Raw genomic sequence first — 8,371 nt, forward strand, 5'->3', positions numbered from 1 at the left:
GGATCACCAAAGTCTGTAGGATTCTTCCTCTGGGGAACATGAATTTCTGCACAGTATCTCAGCAGTAGATATTTCAGTGGATCTGGAAGTGGTTGACCCATCGACCAACCAACTGACTATTGACATGACCTAAAGCCAAAATACTAGTAAACTGTATACTGTATGCTTTTCACTACATTATTTCTTGATACAGCGGTTTAAATTATTCAACAGTTCCTGTAAGTCTCACTGTCAGTTTCCCAGTGTAGTTTTATGTTTATACAGTCAGAATGAATACTTGAAAATCAATTTTGCATACTTTTACTGAAAAGGCTGGGAAATATTCTTCTCTGTGAAGGTTTATACAAACTCAGAAATTATTTCCAAATATGGTTTTGAGGCAGTGACGTTAAAGGCCTCGCTGGCCTGAAATAACATTTAGAAGGAGGATGAGCACATATTCTCTTTGCATTGTGCTTTCAGTGTGAGAACATATCCTGATTCATAGGGAAGTGTAAGAGAAGTCTGCTGTCCTTCTCTATCCCCAAAGAGCAAGAGTGAAATCTTCCATTAAAAACTGGGAGAACCAGCAGACAAATATTGAATGTTCTGTAAAATGTAGAAGCCCCCGTCCCCATTTGCAATAACACGCTTGCCAGAGAGCTGTCATTTTCACCAGAGGGTCCCATTTCACCGCCTGTTGGAGAGGAAGGAAAGATACAGTACTCTCAGTTCTCTCTCCTCTCATCAATGCAACGACCCGCCTGTCAGCAGGGTACAGGACAAATCAATGTGTGCCTTTACACAAGAACGTCTTTGATGAGCTGAGGTTGTTCAAACCACTCTCGGCCAGGGATGAGAAGATGGGCGTGATGCATACTTACAAGGGGCTTCTAATTCACCTGCTTTTATAATAATCAGATTTTTATTCACTTTTTGGAGCAGACACAACTCAAACCTTTTCTAACAAATTTAATAAAGGAGTGCATTTTTCATGTCCAGTGCAGGCCAATCATAGTCTCTGTGATATACCTGAGGGGTTAAATTGTTCCCATTTGTTATAGTTTCAAAGAAAACTTATTCCTTCTTTTATTTTTCTTCCTCTTGTTTTTTTTTAGTTTTGGAGTCAAAGACAACCATGTTCACCCAACTCCCAGCCTCAGCTCTAATCTCTCAGCTTGCAAAAGATTCATCCCAAGAACTTTAAATCTTCCTCCTTTATCATTTGCACCAAGCAGGACTATGTGTAATCTATTTTTAACATCTCCCCGTGGGCCTCAGTTCAGGAGGTTTCCCAGTAGATGAATTATAGATAATTTTACCCAGTCTCAAAGGTATTCTCCCAGAATGGTACAGATAGAAGATATCGTGATATATCATTACATATATTGGACTAACAATAGCACACCCAACATGGAACAAAGCAACAGCTGCTGGCAGGAGGAAACTGGTTGTAGAGCAGATTCAGAGGCATGAAGGAGCTGCCAAATGTGTGAGAGCAGTCTCTGAGGCAAAAATAGGGTCGGTGGATGAGTTAGGAAAGCGTAGAAAAGTAGCAATCTATAATAAAATGATATGCTTATTCTACATCAGAGGTTTTCCATGGAGGGCCAAAGCTGAAATTTAATGGTGGGCTGTGGACCAAAAGCAAACACCTGTTGTTTTGTGTTGTTGAGATGTGAAATGTAAAATGAAGATCCCAAGTTCCCTTAGTTCCCTTTGACTGACTTTCTGCACAAAATGTAACTCAGATTTTTTGCTCAGAATATGAAAAATAATGAATAAACAATATTTAAAGAGCATGTTTACCTCAAAAAATAAAACAGCATAAACAGGGATTCAGACTAACATTTTTCCAGATACATTTTTAATTCTCTTTCACTAGAAACATCTGGCGGTCCAAATTAAAGCTTCTGACGGGCCAGCTTTGTGCCATTTTAATCATGTGACGGGACTATACACTGACTATACAGTAACTAATTTAAGTGTAAAAAAACACATTGTTGGTAAAATATATATGTATGTGCTTCATACTGGGGCCCGTTGTAACTGGTGAGAGGCATGGAAGCAGAGAGGATTAAATTCATGGTAGGAGCAACTTAAGATGTGCTTCCATCTCCCCAAAACCTAAATGGAAATCCTCTATGTTCAGGTTTATTTTTACTTTGGCACATTCTGTCTGTCGGTGTAAAATAAAGCATGTCTCAAGGGCGATACATCTGGAGGCATAACCAAGTGCCGAAGTGTCTTGCGGCAGCTATTGAGAGATAGTGCTTAGAAGTAAACTCACTGGAGGCAAAAATAATACAAAAAGGGATTTTTTTTTTGTCATGAGGGTGAATAAGACAGGCAGCAAATAACATGAAACAGGCATGTTGTAGGGCAGCTGATGGCCACTAAACCGTCCCACTTTAGAGATACACTACAAGACCTGTGGAGGGTCTCTTTAAAAGGAAGCTTTTAGACCCTTTGCATTTTCTAACACTTTACCATTAAGGTCCAGTTCCTTTATAATAAACCTGTTACCCAAAATATTTTAGAAAGATTGTAAATAAATAGTTTTAGTAATCTAAAACATAATATCATACAGAGCAGTGACAAAGATGTAGGTGTATGGGCAATGAGGTAGCACACTCATTGCATTCATGGCATAGTAAGCTTGTGAAAGGAAGAAAAAACAATTAACAAATAAAAACTCCCACACTTCTTTGGCAACATTTCATTTTTGTTGCCATTCTTAATTAATCAGTACATTTAAATCCATACATACAGGTTCAAATATTATTTTACTTGTGAGGTAATGCATATCATAAAATTGCCTGTGTAGTGATACTATCGTCAACTTAAGGAAAATATTGTGATCATACCACTCTGTGATTCTACTATATAAAATATTTGGCTGCAGACACAGATGGTCATACTGTGAGTACATGCAGTTCCCTAAAAAGCAAAAGTGTCTTTATAAAATATTTAAACAGTGTTTGGTTTCTGTGCATGCTGCAGTGTGTTAGATTGTATATCTGCATTCATCACGGAAAGATGGGAGAAGCTAGCCCACATAAGCTTTAAAATGATCAGCAGAAGCATATATACCATTTATGATATATATGCTTGATATATATCTATGGTATATATCATGTATATGTGTTAAAGGAGAGGTTTTGATCAATTACACTTTGGTTTTTCATAACTTTATTGGTTTAACAGGTTCAAATGCTGTTGCTGCTGCAGTCAGCTGATGCCACAGCCAACACTTCTTCTAATTTCAAACCAGAATTAATTAGAATTAATCTGTATTTAATGACTGATTAGCATTTCTTCGAGCTGCAACCGGCTGGCGCCTTACATTAAAGCTTACATTTTTCTATATGTTTTCATTTCTTCTATAACACCCCTGGAATATATTTCAGCTTGTGAAACATTTATGTTTCATACATCATATAACATGGCTCCTTTTGAATCAACTACTCAGACTCTGTTGTCAAAGCTGGGAGGTAAAATACCCACAAATATGAATTAAGCCTATGTTTGGGTTAATGATTTTCTCTTGCTAGGAACAAATAAGAGCCACATTCTCAAAATAGCTCTTGGCTGAGGCAAAGAGGAAATTTAATTATACTTGAAAGAAGGGACGCCATTGTTTCCATAAGAAGAGCAGCTTAGGTGCTAAATATTTAGTTGGATCCCACGTAGCAGCACAATGTGCCAAAAGCCTCGGAGAGCTCCTTCATATCAAAAGATTATTTCCATTTGCTTAATCTTTTTCAAATTATGCGATCTGTATGCAGTGTTTAGGATGCAGATTTGCAAAGTGCTTTTCTAACATACAACACCTTGATTGTGTACCACAGATACATTGGCTGCTCCTGTTTTCTTTTCTTTTATCATTCACGTTTTGTGGAAGTTATTCAGTGGAAAGGTGACTTAATTCATGCTCTGATTATTATTGGATAAGTGGGTTCTCTAATTCTGTCCAGGATCGGACAGAGAAAATAATGATTAATCTCAAGGTAAATGATGAGCCAAGGCAATGATTAACTGGTTGTGAATTTGTCCAGTGTGTTGGAGGACAGGTCAATAAACCTGCATGCTGACAGAGCAAAGGGGAGAGAGGGACTGCATTTAAATAATACTTGACCTTTGCCTCCTTCCACTTTCATGCAACTGTTGGACAAAAGCTGAACATCACGGAAGAGTCTCACTGATAAATTAACAGCCAAGCCACGGCTGACTGTTTCTCCCTGATGCATCGTCCATCTCTCCGACCCACATATTTGTGTTTACATTTGGCAGAAGGGGGCAGCCACCATGGTTAGGTAACGGTTTGATGATGAGTTATCCTGATTATAATGTGTGATTCATCATGAGTCTGGATGTTTTGGTTCCTTAAAGTTGGTTTAAAATGAATCTGGAACTGTTGTCAGAGCAACAAGTCCTTATAGGCTTATAGACAGTTTAATGTGAACAGCCAAACAGAAAAAAATCTGATCTGATTGAGTGCTAAGGCTTGCAGTGTGAACATAACTTTAGATATATCATGAAAGACGTTTGATATAATAATGATTTAGATGAGAACATGCATGTTATTGAGAAATCATTATGACCTGTTGGTGTAAATACCACAGTTTAATTTTCATAATAACAAATTATCTGTATCTGTATAAATAAAAATAAATAAAAGCTAGTAAACAAAAATATCAGTCCAAATGTAGTTTGAGATATTATAGTAAAAAGACATAAACTCAACTCAAAGACTGTCAAAAGACAAGTGGAGCCAAAACATAACTAATCTGATATTTAAACAGGAATAGAATTCGGACACTAAAACTTTTGCATTGTGGCAATCAAATCTGCTTTTAAAGAGATTTTAGTAATGGTTCATTTTCCTAGCTGTCATTATCACTTAAAAGTCTCTCGCATATCCATTGGGGAGGACCGCACCAATTATGCAGCACTATTACTCGTAGTTTAAGCATATTCACTTATGTGTTTGACACTGATTAAAGTGTGGAAACATTGAAGAGCACAGTGTAGAGCAAAATGACATCTGTAGTGTAACAATGCAATGCACACATAAAATGGGACTTATGTCCATGAATCTATTGCCTCAATGCATGCTGGGGAGGATTCCCAACACACCTACCTCATGTACCTGCAATAATTTGATCAGCACTTAGACAATCACTGATCATGGTTTCAACTCTCTACCCACTGTTTCTTCAGATAACTCCATCCAGGACTAACAAATCAATGCTTAAACTGCTTTCAAAGAACCAAATTAACTAGATGAGAATTAACAGGATTACTTTAGGATGATAACAGCATGTTAGCCTTAATTTGTTAAGCCACATTTGAAGAACATGGCTCTGGACTGTTGTACTCTTGATACAATAAACTTAATGAATAACAGCTATTTCTCTTTAAAACAGAATGCTTTACCCCCTGGGTACTTATGTAATATAAATAACATGGCCAGTAATTATCTCTCTTCTTCCTGTTGCACAGTGTTTGCTTCAACACATCCTTTCACCTGGCAGTATTGGCTGTGGACATTATTGGCTGATTCTTGCTCTTTTCCAGGAAGTCACTGTCCTCCTCAATTTCCCACAGTCTTCCTGTTGTGATGACTGGTGTCAGTGTTCTCTGCCCACTGGCAATAAGCCTAAATAATCCATTCCTTAAAATTAAAGAAATACCACAATCTTCCTCTTAAATAGCATATCCTGCTTTCTTGAGATGAAGGAGGATTAAAGGGATAAGATTTATAATACATTTTTAAGGCCATATTATTACCATATGTGAGAGATATCTCACGCTTTAAAAAGATCCTGGAATCTTAGGATGTGAAGTGAGATGAAGCACAGTGGTAGAATTTAAGACTAATTCCCAGAGCGCTGTCTAACATGATTAGCTGAAGAGGTGGGATGTCTGCAAGGGAGCTGATAACAAGACCTTGGTGACACCAAGGTCCACTGCTGTGTTTGGTCTATGCAGTTGACTTCTTTTAAAGGATCTCTTAAATGAGGCTCATTTGTATTCTTTCAGAAAAGGGTAACAAGACACTAAAATCATGTAGATCTCAAAGTCAGCCTTTTTTCTTGGCGATGACATTGAGTGACCAAGATCCCTGATTTTCACGCCTTACAGGAAATGTTTTTCTTATGAGTTTCAGTAGATTAAAGGGATTTCTGTTTCCTCCCTATAGTTTTTTTGTTTTACATTCCTGCAGCAAGATGTTAATCAGTGTAAGTCAACAAACATGTGATCATTGGAACTATCTGAGACAATATTCAAATAATAAATTATGATATAGAACAAATAAGCATTGTTGCACTTTTCTATTGCCTTGTTGATGTATTGTACATAACAAACCTAGAGTACACAAGATTTTAATCCACATACAATAACTAAACACCTTGTTCCAGACAATCCTATTTGAGAAAGACCGGGCAAGAGGCAAGAAATTGGGTTTTATAGTACTGAAACACGATTGGTTGCTGCAGGTTGGGGGTGGAAGAAGAGTGGTGTTTGTTTGACAGGTTTGAGTGTGGGTGAAGACAAAGCACGCACGCCTCCCACATACCAGAGCCCCTTTCTTAGAGCCCATATTTTCTCCTTCATTTCTCAAAGCACACAAAGCACATGTGCATGTTGCTGTGTCTGCAGGCTAAAAATGGTACGTATTGAAAAATGTTATAATAAACTAAACCAGAGTGAAAGGATTTTCTGTCTCCACCCATCATGTCTTTCCACCCAAACCATAATAATCTTGTCAGTACTGGACTATAGTGAAATAAAGTACATGCACGCCACACCATCTACACTTCACTCTCACTATTGTGTCATAGCGCTCTGTTGGGTTCAGATTTTATTTAATCCTGGTTTTATCCATCAGCATTGTATTGTGTTTCACGTTTTGTTTAATGTGTGTGCCCCTTTCTTTCAACCCTTTCTCAATCTTATCCTTTGCTCCATCTTGTAAGTTGTATGTGTCTAACTGTTGGATTTTTGCCTTTGCTTTTATTGGCACCTGTGCAAAAGAGATTTAACTGCCCTCACTGGATCACCCTGTATATAGGTTTTGCTTGAATTAATGTCTTTTTGCCTCACAATGTGCCCACACATCTTTGCACCGGTCTACCCAACCCCCTACCCTTCCTATCTCTCAATAAATTGCCCCCTGCCTGCCATTCACCTGCAACATCCACCCACTGCTGTTATCGGTCGCTCTCAAATGTCACCGTTTCCCTTCAATGCTTGGACGCCCAATATCTTGAAGAGTAGATGTCATAATCATGCAGGTGGGAGAAAATGCTGTTACCATAACCAAGTCACCCTGATTAAAAGCTTTCTTTGATAGGTTATTCCCATGACTGAGATTATTATACCCATCTGGTATATAAAAATAGATATTTAAAGGTGAAACCGTAAACTATTAGTGGAAGTGGACTTCCTTGGTAATACTTAAATTTGGCTATATTACCGTAACATCTACATCACACCTATTAACTGGTCACCCTGTTTAGTCTGTTCTGTGTCAGTGAATCGCCAGGAATGTCGATTTACTTCAAGCAGTACGTTCTCAGCTCAGATCCTGCATGTGCAAAAGAACAATAATAAAGCCACCAACACTCAAATGAAATGAAATGTAGTCCATGGAGTATCATGTAGCTTCACTGGCTCATAGCTGGGTTTATTATATAAAATATTGTCTAAATCAGTATAATCATTTTATTTTATCCAACCACTTCTTTTTTTTTAAATCTTGAGCTACATTATATGTCAATATTTTGTTGTTAGACATGTGCTGGCTAAGGTTTTGCCTTTGATGAAGAAACATTCCTAATATCACTTTCCCTCCACTGATCATCTTAGTTCAGTGTAATATATATATATTTTTTTCTGGACATGGTGTCAAAATAGATCAGAAAAAGTAGAATCTGGTCCACTTCTACCCACAGTTCGAGTGTGCAGTAGCCTGTGTGATGTTTCTTTCTGAGAAATGTTTGTACAGTAAAAGCTGTTATATTTAATGTGTGCTACTCCATCTGGCTGTCAACCTCAGTGCACCTTCTCCCTCCCACACCTTTCATTTTGCTTCTGCCAGTAAATCCTCAGAGGTCTTTCTTACAACACTAATTCACCACCTCTACTCTAAGCTGAGGAGCTTGTTTTATTAGCACCTGCATGAGTATCCTTGATGCTGTTATGAAGGCAATTAAAGACTGCTTTTTTCCCACTGAGGCTCTGAAGGAAAAAATGTGGAAATAAAATACTGCAACTGTTCTGCAATATTGAGAAAGGCTTGGTGTTGAAGTACTGGGCCGCTATTGAGGGCGCAGAGGCAGTTCTCTTCCACCAATGTTTTTTGAATAGATAGATAGATAGATAG

Source organism: Morone saxatilis, unplaced genomic scaffold (genome assembly GCF_004916995.1).
Source record: "Morone saxatilis isolate NCDOM2014 unplaced genomic scaffold, NCSU_SB_2.0 Contig2, whole genome shotgun sequence".
NCBI lineage: Eukaryota > Metazoa > Chordata > Actinopteri > Moronidae > Morone > Morone saxatilis.